At 32.3% G+C, this 15,141-nt stretch overlaps 1 pseudogene; it reads left to right on the forward strand.

The window, feature by feature from the left end:
- Window positions 1-7,464: 7,464 nt before the first annotated feature.
- Window positions 7,465-9,423, forward strand: LOC111391232 (annotated as a pseudogene).
- Window positions 9,424-15,141: the final 5,718 nt, after the last annotated feature.

Genomic DNA, 15,141 nt, shown 5'->3' on the forward strand with positions numbered 1-15,141 from the left:
GAATATGCCATCATGAAAATTGATTGCAGAATTGATTATAATTTGTAATTTGTGTAATTTATCCTACAGGTCAGCCTGAAATATGAAAATTGATAACTTGTAGTGTAATCATGGATATTCTAGGGATGATAACCTGTAGGGTAATCTTGAATATTCTAGGAGTTGATGATACCTTTTGCATGATTACAAACATGAAAATAAGATTAGCTGAAAGTGATGAATATGGTTTGAAAGCAAACCCTTTGCATGCTGTGAAAAAATATTGCTACATTCTCAAGAGAAATCATGCTTATAATATGTTATAAAATAGAAAAAAAAAGAAGAAAAAAAAAAGAAGAGAATGTAAGGGTCAAAACTTAAATGTGTATTTTACTAAGAATCATGGCCCGTATTTATAGGGTCTCAAATAAGAATTTACAATTTGAATGAAATAGGCTCTTTGAACTTAATAAGACTTATTTATATATCATGATAATAGAATCATCAATAATTATCTCATTATTTTACAACAAAAAAAATAGAATCGTGCATGTAAAAATCCTCATATTATTTTTCTATATTTTTTCCTCCTCTTCTTCTTCTCTCTCTACCATGGCTTTCTTTTATTTTCTATAGTGAAATAATGGGAATTCTTGCCGAATTTATAGTTAAAATTCTTAATTAAGTTTATATGCAACTAGAATTGAAAATCTGTTTACTACAAAGGATTTGGATAAGAATTAATTTTAAATAATATAATTATGATTACTATTAAACTTCATCAAATTAAGATAACAACTAAACTCTATCTGAATCACAAAAAAATTACCTATTATCAAAATCAAATTAAATTTTCAATTAACATTTTGATGCAATATTAGAAGGAATATTATTATGTTTATCTTCCAATTTTAATTCTTATTTTAGAAAGCATAATTAGGTTTAATTTAGTTGATTTTATTAGATATTTTCCTTCTTGGGATATAATATTTCAAACCCTGTATAAAGGGCTCTTTTGCACTATAATAAAAGAACTTTTGAATGAATGAAATAAATCGATTTCTCTCCACAATTTCTATCTTCCTCTTCCCATCTTCTTCTATCTTTTTCCCTCTACTTTCTCTTGCTCCTTCTCCTTTCCCCATTCATCTATAATTCTCACTTAACATCCGGCATCAGTTGGTATCAGAGCAATATTAGAAAGAATATTATTATATTTAGCTTCCAATTTTAATTCATATTTTAGGACATATAATTAGGTCTGATTTAATTGCTTTTATTAAATATTCTCCTTCTTAAGATAAAATATTTCAAACCAATAATAAATGGCTCTTTCGCATTGTAATAAAAGAACGTTGAATAAATAATAATAATTGATATTTTCTTCCCCAATTTCTCTCTTCCTTTCCCTCTCTCTTCTTTGACTTCTCCCTCGTATATCCTCTTCTCCTCCATTTCCCTTTCTCCTACAATTTTTCTATTGCATATGGCATTAATTGGTATCAAAGCTCACTTCATTTCCTTTGACCTATTCCGCTACCTTTAACCACATAACCCGCTCAAGTTCCAAACCATATATACATTCCATACACTATCACCAGCCCTATGCCTGAAGAAAAGTCTTCAAATCGCCCAAAATTCAACCTTGATTAGCAACAAAAAAAGAGTAAGAAGTACGAGCAAAATAAGAAAATGTCGCTATTGCTCTTATTTCTATTTAGTGCTATACTTCAATATTAAACCAAACCCCCCACACACAATACAAATATAATACAGGCCGTTAGGCCCATTATCTGTTGGAGAAAATTCACCGGATTGGAGTGGAGATCACAAAATATAAATCGAAAACGCCAATAACAAGATAATCTCGAACTTGTATTAATGAATGGCTTGAATACGATATCGTTGTCCTCAAACGATATTTACCCATTCTCCTATGAATTTGAAATGTTTCGAAAGTTGTTGGCAAATGGTTTGCAGGATTATACAAGCCTTGCAATGATTTAAACACCAAAGTACAAGTACAAATCCTAAAAAACTTGAAGAACGCAAAGAATGAATATGAATATGGCTTTTAAAGACTTTGATCTTTGATTTTTCAAAGTAATATGGAACCTTGATATTTTGTAATGTGTTTGCCTTCAACATGGATCCAATATATATAGGCATACACCACATTCACGAAATAGTATCAAACTTTAAGTCAAAAGTCACCAATTTTGAATTTACAATGGGAGAAAACGGCCTCCAACGGCAAAAATAATTGCACCATGCGACCGCATGGTACAAACCCATGCGGTTGCATGGTTGGTCTCGGCATTAGGCCATGCAGTCGCATGGACCCTTTTTTTAATTGTTGTTGTTAGTTTTGAACAACATTATCATATCAATCACCCACTTTTTTTAATTGTTGTTGTTGGCTTGACTATCACACATGATAAGTATTAAAGAAATATTCTTCGATCCCAAAGGTATCTCATAAAAGAGATCCTTAAGCCACTCAACTTCTTTCCTGATATCCGATAGGGTTACAAATTCTGATTCCATAGTCGAGTGTGTTATGCATGTTTGTTTCTTTGATTTCCAAGAAACAACACCTCCTTCTAGAGTGAACACCCAACCTGAGGTAGATTTACTTTCACCCGTGCTAGATATCCAACTAGCATCGGTGAATCCTTCCAATATTTTCGGGAATTTAGTATATTGCAGGCCTAAGTTCTTGGTTTTCTTTAAGTACCCAAGAACTCTCCCAATAGCCCTCCAATGATTTTTGGTTGGATTGCTAGTAAATCTACTATGTTTACTAATAGCATATCCGGTCTTGTGTACTGAACTGCATACATAAGACTTCCAATAGCACTACTTTATTCCAACTGAGCAATCGCCCTTCCATCATTCTTTACAAGTTTTGAACTTGAATCAACAGGGTACTATATTCTTTTATGTTCAAGTGTTTGAACTTCTTTATCACATTCTCAATATAATGTAATTGACTTAAGTGATAACTCCCATTAGTCTTTGTAACTTTGATACCTAAAATGGTATCCACTTGACCATGATCCTTCATCTTGAATGTGGAAGATAGAAACCTCTTTGTTTCTTCTATACCGTCCATGTGATTACTAATAATTAACATTTCGTCAACATATAAACATATAAATGTCACATAATCGTGATACACTTTAGAATATAAACATCTATCTACGCTATTATGTTTAAATCCGAATGATGTTATAGCTAAGTCAAATTTCTCATGCCATTTCTTAGATGTCTGCTTCAAACCATATAAAGATTTTACTAACTTGCATACCTTATGTTCATTTTCAGGTAGAACGAACCCTTCGAGTTGCTCCATTTAGACCTCCTCATTGATATCCCCGTATAAGAATGTCGTCTTAACATCCATTTGATGAACATGCAAGTCAATATTGAAGCTAATGCAAATAATATCCTAATCAATATTATTCTAGCTACGGTGCATAAGTGTCAAAATAGTCGATTCATTCCTTTTATCGATATCCTTTTGCTACTAATCTAGCTTTGAAAGTATTTAGAGAGCCATCAACATTATATTTCCTCCTAAATACCCATTAACATCCAATAGATTTGGATCCCGGTGGTAGATCGACAAGTTCCCAAGTTTTATTAGACATTATCGAATCCATTTCATCTTTAATTGCATCTTTCCAAAAAATGTTATCACGAGAAGCCATAACTTCTTTATAGGTTTTAGGGTCGGTTTCCACTTATAGAAAAAATGAATTGTTCTTACAATATTCAATTCATTTCCTTCTACTAAGTAAAAGGAGATAAGCTGAGAATCAATTTCATCCTGTCCGAAAGACTTCTCAACTCGAGTTCTCTTGTTTTTCATGGTTCACTAGACTCATCAACATCTTTAGAAGACATTTCATCACGTGTTTCACTTGAGCTTGGGATTTTTTCAATATTTTCCTTTAATTCATTATCCGATGATAACAAATCTTCAAAGAACTCTACATCACTTGATTCGATAATCATATTTGTCTTCAATCTATAAGATTTGCTATTATTAGCATATCCAACCAAAGCACATTTAATGTCTTTTGGACCTAATTTGGTCCTATTAGGATTAGTGTTATTGCAATAAGCAAGACACCGCCGCACTTTGAAGTATCTAATATTCGGTGTTCTTCCTTTTCACAATTCATAGGGAGAAACCTTTGTATGTTTAGAATAAATTCTATTAAGTATCCTACATGCACTTAATAAAACTTCACCCCATAAATTAAACGGCAACTTAGCATAAATAAGCATGGCATTAATCATTTCTACTAAAGTTCTATTTTTCCATTCAACCAAACCATTTTGTTCGGGTGTCCCAAGTGCAGAACATTGGTGAATTATATGATGCTGTTTACAATATAAATTAAATTCATTAGAGAAGTATTCACCATATCTATCACTTCTTAAGGTTTTTATTTTCTTATTTAAGTGATTTTCAACTTCATTTTTATAAGTCTTAAATAAATCAAATGCCTCGTATTTATGTTTCATCAAATAAATATAGGTATATCTTGAGCAATCATCAATAAATGTTATGAAATATCTATTTCCACATCTTGTTAGCATGCCATTCAAACATATATCGAAATGAATTAATTTTAATATGCTAGAAGTCCTCTTAAAGCTTTGATAAGGCTTTTTAACCATTTTTGCTTCTACACATGTTTTACATTTAATGGCGTCATTTTCATCATATGAAATTAAGTTACAATTTCTCATGCATTTCATGAGAAACTTTTAAAGACTCAAAAGATACTTTTAATGCCCAATTTTTCCAAAAGATTTTCACTCACTAAGTTCCTATTCATATTCAGAACATGTAGTACATTTGTGAGAGTAACATTTTTCCCAGAAGTGAATAATTTCTACACTTCCTTTCCAATTACTTTGGACCGCACCTCGTTATCCATTTGGATCTCTTGGTCTCCATCCACTTCATTGTATGTTTTGAACAAAGATTTGTCATATGATACATGCACCGTGGCACAAGTACCATACCACCAGCCGGGAACCTTTCCCCTAATTGTATTTATTTCTCTCACGATGGCCACAATCTTGTCTTGTTGGATGGAATTTACTTTACCCTCGGAGTTGTTGTGTTTTCGGTGTCTACAATCTTTTGCGTAGTGTCCAGATTTTCCACAAACAAAGCATCTTCCTTTGGTCTTCTTTCTTGAACTTTTTAAGGTTCCATGAAAGCTTCCTTTTGTTGGATTTTATTGGCGGTTCGAAATTTCTACAACAGTTACTTTGGAAGTATCCTCATGAGAATCACTTTTATCACGTATTCTCAACTCTTCCTCAATCCGAACATCTTTTTGCATTCATTCCGAAGAATAATCTTCGAAACTATGCGTTATCTTCTTCCGGTATCCTTTCCAAGTTTCGGGAAGTTTAGCAATTATGGCCCCCCACTTGAAAGGTCTCCGGTATTTCTTCTATTTGGGGAAGAAGGGGAATATTCTGTAAAAATTTAAAATCGAAGTACTTAGAAATAAAAAATTTCTTTGTAACTTCTTCTTCCGCTTTGTACTTATTTCCTAGCGCATCCCAAATTTCCTTCGCTGAAGTTGTGTTTGTATATAAGTCATACAAATGATCCGATAATGCGTTGATGATGTGACCGCGGCATATTAACTCATCTTCTTGGCGCTTTTGTCTTTCATTCCTCACCGCTTTGGTTTCTCCATTTGTTGGTTCCGGTAGTGGCACCAATTTCCGATCTAGGATGTAGAAGATCTTTAGTGCAGTGAGAAGAAGCTTCAATTTGTCTTTCCATCGAGTGTAGTTCATTTCATCGAACCGATCTAATCGTACCAAGTCTTGATTTATGAGTTTGATTATTGTCAACGTTATCTCACTTTCCATTGCAGAAATATCGTTTGAGATTGCTGAAGAAAATTCACCGAATTGGAGTAGAGATCAAAAAATATGAACTGAAAACGCCAATAACAAGATAATCTCGAACTTGTATTAATGAATGGCTTGAACCCGATATCATTGTCCTCAAACGATATTTGCCCCTTCTCCTATGAATTTGAGATGCTTCGAAAGTTGTTGGCAAATGGTTTGCAGGATTATAACAAGCCTTGCAAAGATTTAAATACCAAAGCACAAGTGCAAATCCTAGAAAACTTGAAGAATACAAAGAATGAATATGAATATGGCTTTTAAAGATTTTGATATTTGATTTTGGAAGTAATATGGAACATTGATATTTTGTAATGTGTTTTCCTTCAACATGGATCCAATATATATAGGCATACACCATATTCACGAAATGGTACCAAACTTTAAGCCAAAAACCAAATTTGAATTAACAACAGGAGAAAACAACCTCCAATGGCCAAATAATTGCACCATGCGACCGCATGGTACAAACCCGTACGGTCGCATGGTTTGCCCATGCTGAGACCATTTGGTCTCGGCATTCGGCCATGCAACCGCATGGCATCCTTTTTTTTTTTTTTATATATATTAATTGTTGTTGTTGGTTTTGAACAACATTATCACATCATTATCTATATATATAACAAACCCTAGTAAACACTCAATCAAAATTGCCCAACTGGCATCACCACCTACAACCGCTCGTTCCTCCACAATCTAGCCCAAAACAGTCGTTTGCCACCGTCGACTACCCCAAAACTATCGGCCACACCTTACATCACCAATAACCTTACCATCACAACCCGACTCCACCATAATCAGATTTACAAAAATAGTTGCGGCCTCCAAACAACTACTTGCTTGCGCAAGGACAATTGATCAACTCAAATCCGTCACTATTTTCATACTCACTTTTATTCTACAACCTGCTGCACCCATACTTGCTGCCTCTGTAACCATTGTCGTTTCGCCCTAACCCGTTGGCCATACTCCAATTTCCCAACTTAGTTCAATACCAAAATTTGTGTTACAATTGCCGCAGTCTGCCACCTCTACACTTTCAGATCTGCTAAACCTCCATCTCTACATGCTTTGTTGAGGCACAAATATGTTAAGGTTTTATTGGCTACGTCTCTTGCTAATTAATTTAGTCATGTAATTAATTTTCTTGTTTGGAGTTTAATTTGAAATTGATGAATTTTTTTTCCATCTTTTTAAGATTAGGAGATATATGTACTGTGATTCTGTGAAGTTATAAAAAGGCAAGATTTGTGCAAACTCTTGTGCAATTCTTACTTATTTTTAAGCATTTAGGATTATTTATGTATTTTTATTATGAAATACTTTTCATGAATCTAGAATTTTACATTAACCTTCTAAAATTCTCTACACAGGCACCTACCTTATAGACATCGAGTAACATTTTTGATATGCTAGAATAATCCAGAGTACAATGAATTTCACATTCCTCCAAACATTTCGGTATACTCCTTCAAAAGTCTTCCATAAAATACTCTTTACAATTACTGAGCAACAAAGATTAGAATTGTTATATATGCATTCAATAAAGAATATACTCTTTCGATTTCTGTTTCATCTTATCTGATAAAGAATTGTTATATATGCATTTTATCTTAGAAAATTGGTTATTTGCAAAGATGTCCGCCCAAGCAGTGCTGGAAGGATTGGATTATAAGTAATTAACAGAGTTGTCACCAATGATACCTCTTTTCTCCCAAATGATCCGAACAACTAAAATAATCAAAATTTTCATAAGCTGCCGTCCTCGCCATATCCACATTCAGACTTTAACAACCGCCACCGCCGGAGTTTCTACTTCCGACACTACTAGCCATCCGCCCCTTGCCCAACCAATAACATCGGTGAATCAAGCCCACCTTCTCAGAGTCTGCACAATCCTCTATCAACAGCAAAACTCCCCCGAGCCGAAACTCCACAATAGCCTCACCAAAACACCGTTCAATCTCACCCACGAGTTTTTCCTCCAGGTCTGCAACAATTTTCTGTATTCATGACGACCCATTTACAGATTCCATCTATTCTCTGTTACACAACCCCATTTCACCCACTCCTCCACCATCTTCAACAAGATGCTTGATGTTGTAGGTAAATCAAGAAACATTGAGCTTTTCTGGGACTTATGTCAAGAAATAGGAAAACTTCACTTGCTTAATATTAAGACATATATTATTGCATTAAGAACACTGGCTGCTGCTAGAGAGTTAAAGAAATGCATTGAATTCTTCCATTTAATGAATGGGTTTGGTTATGAGTATAGAGTTGAGGTTGTGAATAAGGTAGTGAAGTTTTTTGTGTAAAAACAAGCTTGTTGTCGAGGCCAAGCATATAGTTGTGAAGTTGAAAGATTGTTTTAAACCGGATGCAGAGACTTATAGGTGGTTAATATATGGGTTTTGTGATGTAGGGGACTTGATTGAGGCCTCAAAGGTCTGGAATTTGATGGTGGATGAAGGGTTCGAACTGGGTATTAATGCCTTCGACGCCATGTTAGAGGGTCTTTTCAAGAATAACAGATTCGATGAGGGGTTGAAGCTTTTTCAATCAATGAGAGTAAAGAAGATGGAAGATTTATGGCTATCAACATATCAGGTTGTGATCAATTGGTTGTGCAAAAGGGGTAATGTTGTTGTTAATCCAACCTGCAACCACACAACAATGGTTAATGAAGGATTAAATCTAAATAAATGTAATGGAGTTCAAAAAATCAAATGAAGCAGTGAACTAAAATGTAATGGAAGAAAATGAAACGAAATCCCCTTTTTAATTCGGCTCAGAAATCTTCGACCCAACACCACAAAGGTAACTTCAATTGGGAGACTTTTTCATTCACGAAGAAGAAAAGGCACACAAAGGCACACCACAAAGGTCGACTTGGGTTTTCACAGAGAAGGAGGAAAAGTTCTCACGCTTGGAAGAAGAAGGCAGCCGGCTTCTCTATTTAATTCAAATTGGTTGAGTGTTTGGATATATTAAAACTCTTGTATATTATCACGAGGGAAATCAAATCTCCAAGATAACAGGTAAGTTTAAATTTGAGTCCAACAGAAACAGTAGGGATAGGATAATTATCACAAGATAATTATTTGCAACCAATTCTATCTTTAGTGATTTCATTTATCTCCATAATCGGGTATTGAGCATCTAGCCCAATGGGCTGATTTCCTCCAAATTTTTTTTGGAGGTTTGGTTAAGGCGGGGAAGTCATTGGAAGCAACAAAATATGTGGAGAGAATGATGAGTAGAGGACTTAAGGTGCCAAGATTTGATTACAATAGGTTTTTGCATTATTTTTCGAATGAGGAAGGCGCGATTATGTTTGAAGTGATGGCTGAGAAATTGGGAGAGGTCGGTTTGTTTGATTTAGCAGATATATTTTCAAGGTACAGGAGAAAATGGCAACTAGAGAACGGAGGAGAAACAGAACTCTTGAGCCAGAAGAGCAGTTTGTACAAACTTGATTTAAAATGAGATAGAGGTGTAGAGGTTGGTTGGACCATCCCCATTCATGTAGTTTATTTCTTAATGGTTGGCCTCTACCTTTCGCCAGAAATGGCAGCCCTACTCGCACCTATACTTATGGCAAGGCAATTTATACATAGAATGTCGATTTTCTAGTTTATTTTGAGAAGAAACGGATATGCATTGGTAGGAGATTAGATGTATAAACAATGTTTAGTATGTTGGATTTGACAATATTTGGATTGAACAACAAACTAATTTAGTATGTTGGATTTGACAATATTTGACAAAATTTCTTTTCTTGAATATGAAACAATATATAAATTTTAAGTAAATTGATTTTTAATCGTCTCTTTCCATCGACTTTGCTAAACGTGGTTGAACTATCAATTTACTTATTTGAGCTATTTGAGCTCCTTTTTAAAAACTTATTTTCAAGTAGACATTTTTTCAAGTAGACATTTTTCAAAAAATAACTATTACATAATCTATTTTTTCCTAAAAATGAAGTTCAAACACAGCCTAAGTGAACTAGATCAAATGAAGTTTAAGTAACTCGGATCAAATTTTGCAAACCGTTCAATGCCCATCCATTTATTTAACCCAACAAGTTTAATCAAGCTTCAAATAAGGAATAAATTTAAGATATTAAATATAAAGCATTTTCATGTTTCTTTTCTGTTTTAAAGGTGATCTAAGAAAAGATTAAATTTGTAATTTTCAAGAATCTACCTTCTTTTATTTCCATGCTAAGCAAGCATATTTTGTAGATTTCTAGAACTATAACTCGTCGAGGCCATGGTCTACACAGCAATGGCTAAGATTACGAAAATCTATTCAGGCATTATGTGATACCCTTTCTCCAAAGTTTCATAGTTTTACTTACGAAAAACTGATGAACAATGGTAATATCTATCCATCAGACAAATTAATCGTTACCGATAAATAAAAAATCCTGAGTCCCATACAATCCTTGTTCCTTGTAACTTAACGTGGAGCGGATTTAAGAAGCAAATTGAAATTTGGAGAATAGCGAGTGGCCACAAAAACAAGGCGAATAGGATTTCACGCGGCGGAGGAATTGATGGTAGGAGATCTTTTCAAGTCAATGACTTGATATTCGTCATCAAGATTGTCCCACATTGACTTTGCGCTGAAGTGTTCACGTGTTTATATGCTATGTTCAACCAATAACGGATAGGTAGCCGAGTAAGACGTCTTCCAGGGTACACGGACAAAAAGAATCGGAATAAATCTTTAATAATCTAATAATGGCGACTTACCCGACTACCTTTTGGGTAAATAAGAAAGTCACTTGAAGGTAATCAACCATAAGAATTACCTTTTCGAATTAAAAAATCATGAATCCTTCCATTGCTTACTTTCCATTCTTACGATAACGGTGGTTTTGCTCTGAAAAAAAATGAAATCAATTTAAGTTTTTGGCAAAAGCTTTATAGTTTTCTTATTCTATTTTGCTTGGGACTAGCAAGAATATGAATTTTGAGTTGTCGATATATGTACATTTATGCTTATTTTGGGCATTGAGATTACATAATTATTGTGTTTGGAAGCTAAATTGCAATTGAATTTTTTTTTTTTTTCATGTAAAATTCAGTATTTAGAGAAATTCATGTGACAACGGGTTAGAAAAGAAACTATGGTGTTGATTACTAGACAAAGCCAAGTATTTGGGATATAAATGAAAGAGAAGAAAAAATGAATTAAGTTCAACAGGAACGAGCCAACAAATCTGGGATGATTACCTTGAATATAATATATTATTGAAAAGGATACCAATTTTGGATTTCAATGGGCGAACACGATTAAATTTGGTCGGTTTTTGATATATTTGCCTCAATACAAACTTAAACCAATAAATTAACACAATGTTCTACCATAAAAATTTTAGCTTTCAACTTCATTTTTATTAAGAATACATATTGTAAATAAATTATTACTTAATAGAACCCGACTAGGAAGTAAATTCTAATAAATAATACATCTTAATTAAAACAAATGTTTTTAACAAAATTTGGATGAACGGTTCTATTTGATTTCAAGTATTTTAAACTATTGAAACCTAAATAGAACTATGTCCAAACGTTTTGTTCGATTTTGAAATGATCAAAACTTGAACTACTTGGAACAAAACAAACGATTTCAAAATCGTGATTTTGAATTTGTTAGGCTGGGTGACAGGTTTTTTTTGTAATCAGTGTAAAAAAATAATAATCTTGAATTGGAGTTGTAGATCAAAATTTATGAGAGTTTGAATTCGACTGGACGCAGAGGCGGATTTAGGGGTCGGCCGTCCTATCTGGATTCGTTGAGGAGAATTTTTTTTATTATTTATTATTTTTAATTTTTGCTGATAATAGATAAGAATTTTTGGATTATGTATTTGATAATTCATATTAATAACAAACATCTTTGTTAACTTAGCTGGTTAGACATTCCATTATTGAATTGGAGGTCTTGTATTTAAAACTCTTCAAGAGCAATATTTTTTTATAATTTTTGTATTTCAACAATTTTTACCAAAATAAATGCAATAAAAGTGATTTGAACTTGTTATCTTCCTTAAATATATTGACCACTTTACCATCACGGTACTTGTTGATTTTTAGCACATAATGTAACAAAATAATATATATTCAATTTTACTGGTTTAATGCAAGTAGAAACATTTTAACCGGTGTTTTGTCCCTCTTCATGATTTTCTTTTTTTTCCCCCTCTAATCAATTTATTTGAGAGCTTGGTCAATTAATGGTTGATGAATTTGTAGGAAAATTGGCTTTAGTGTCATAAGGAATCTTTTAACAAAACTTATTTAGGAGGTGTTTGAGCCACATTATTTTGGTAATAATGCATTCTTGAATAGTGTATTGATGGGCAATGTGTAGTTAAAAAATAAGAAATTTTTTTTGATTTGCATATAATATTAGTTTATTGAAGAATGTGTGGTTGAAATGATATCAAATCACTGTTTAAGAATGCATTTTTTTGAAATAATGTGGCTCAAACAGGTTCTTAATTAATAAAATGTTCCACTTTTCGTTCACAAAAGATCGATTGTGAAAAAGTGGAATCATATAAGCACATAAAATTGATTTAAGCACATAAGTAATTTCAATTTTGTTAATATAATAATACTCGTTTAATCAACTTTAATTGTAAATTGAATATTGGCATTTTGTTAATATATATTGCCTATTTAATTGAAAAATAAATTAGGGCATTTTGCATATTATGGAACGATTTTTTTTTTTTTTTATTTTTTATCAAAAATGAAAGTTCCTATCTAGTTCTAGTGGTATATTTAGTTCTTCTAGTTTTAATCCATATGATTTTTTAAATATTATTTAATTAAATATTAATAAACAACCCCGCTATCACGGACGTTGATCGTCGATAGTAACCTTTCAATGCTCTCGATCCGTCCTAACTGAACTCGATCCTTGGATTCGTGTGTGTAGAAATTTTGTGTAGATGCACCCTCTGAAGTGTGTAGCATTCCGGGTCATAGGTGCAGGTCGCAAATTTCTTCTTCTTTGGAGAATTTTATGAATTTGGGGGACAATTTGGTTACACAACACAGCATTCGAGGATTCCACCCCAATCCTATATCAGACACTTGGGCAACATATCTAGAGGCCCCAATTCATCAAATTAATAACACAACTTAGAGATTCATTCATTCATATCTTTGAATTTCTTTTATTTTTTATTTTTTGAAAATTCATCATAATAGTGTTATCAACCTCACATTTTGTAATCAAATTTCGCTAGACTATTCTAAAAACATGACAAGTCAGTTTAGCGCCTCTACTTCTCCCAAACCTTTTCAAGCATAGATTCACATTGAGAAGGGATCAGAGATTCAGTGGCGGACGCAGAAATTTTTAGTTAATCAAACTCTGTATAAATCGAATACTTTGTTATTCATTTTTAAATTATTTATACTTGATCCAAAAAATGTAAATTTACATTTAAAAAATATTTTTTTATTAATATTTTGCTCATCATTTTCATTCGTTTGATTTCGAACAGTCAATTCCAATAATCGAAAGGAAAAATATATAACTAATATTCAATGAAATAAATACAGTTCGTTAAATATAAGTTAAATAGAATATAATCAGTTCAGACACATTCTATGTACACAAATAGGATATGAGAAAATGCAAATTTAACTTCTAATTAATTAAAAAAAAAAAGATTGAAAAATGAAAATTTGTAGTAGATGTGATAATTTGTAGAAAAAATATAAAAACATTTTAAAAAATTAGAAATATTAAGATTTTGGTAAAAGGTGTAAGGGAGAAAGTAAGATAAAGTAAGTGAAAACAAAAAAATTAAATTTATTGTGATTTGCCGCTATTCAGTAGAGGTTAAAATCAAATTTTTATAAATTTTGATAAAAGTTAAAATGTTAAGGGTTTCATTAAATATGTTATTAAAATTAATTATTAGCTTTGATTTATATTAAAGTTTAGATTTCAATCGATACTCAATAGGACTTATCCCATAAAAAAGAAAATACTCAAAAGTTGGGGGTCACGTGACCTCCCAGGACCCCCTTGGGATCGCCTCTATTATAGAGATTTGGATAAGAATGGGTCGGCGATTACATATATGGGATTTTTAGGGTTCGAAAGGTGGTTAAGGGTTAATGAAAAAAAGAGTAAGGGTGCGTTTGATTGTAAGTATGGAATTTGTATGAAAAGAAAATAAATTCTAGATAGTTCAATTGCCTAAAATTTATTTGCATGAAAATTGTCAATTAAATGTGTTTGATTGATTTAATTTTTTATTTAGAAATTATTATAATTGTCTATTTTTTATTGATGGGTAGATGAGAGAGTGGATAGACAAGACAGAGAAAGAGAAAGTGAATTTCCTGAAAAATAAAATCCTATCGTAAATCCAAAAATTTCAATTTTTAAACCTTGAAATGCAAAAAGTCAAACCCTTGCGTTAACTGAATTTTATTTTTGAAATTTGATTCTATTTCTTCATTTCGTTTCAATAAAATTGATAGGAAGGAAATCACATGACCTATATAGGAGTAATGGGAAAAACCATGATGAATATTCGTCAGCCGGACAAACTTATCAACGGGCAATGATAATTTGGCTTTCTATTAAGCCCCTGTTTGGGCTCCATTTTTTCAAAATAGATTTTTCTTAAAAATTCATTTTTAATCACACATTCTCTCATAAAGTATATTACAAGTAAATTCAAAAAAATTTCTAATTTTTTAACCATACATTCTTTAAAAAAAATACAATTTTAATATACATTTTTATTCTCAAATTTTGACTAAAATGGAGCCCAAACAAGGGCTAAATAGGTAAAAAGAGACTTCTTCTTTTTCTTTTTTTCTGCAATCCTTTTTTACAAGTCTGAAATGAAAATTATGACTCTCTTTCCCATTTCAGTAATTAAACAAATGATAAAATCTCAAATTCTCAATATGTCTTTACAATAAGTCTATTTGTATAAAAACACTCCCGGTGTGAGCAAAAAATTGGAAAAAATACCAACCACGCCCACTCTCATGTAAGTGTTATATAATGGTTACGTGAACCATTATTCTGTACAACTAGAAAGATTGATGTCCATAATATAAAGTATGTCCTCATTCAAAAAAAAAAAAAAATATATATATATATATATATATATATATATGTGTGTGTGTGTGTGTGAAAAAAAAAAAAAAA

This window comes from Olea europaea, unplaced genomic scaffold (genome assembly GCF_002742605.1).
Source record: "Olea europaea var. sylvestris unplaced genomic scaffold, O_europaea_v1 scaffold769, whole genome shotgun sequence".
In the NCBI taxonomy this organism is placed as follows: domain Eukaryota; kingdom Viridiplantae; phylum Streptophyta; class Magnoliopsida; order Lamiales; family Oleaceae; genus Olea; species Olea europaea.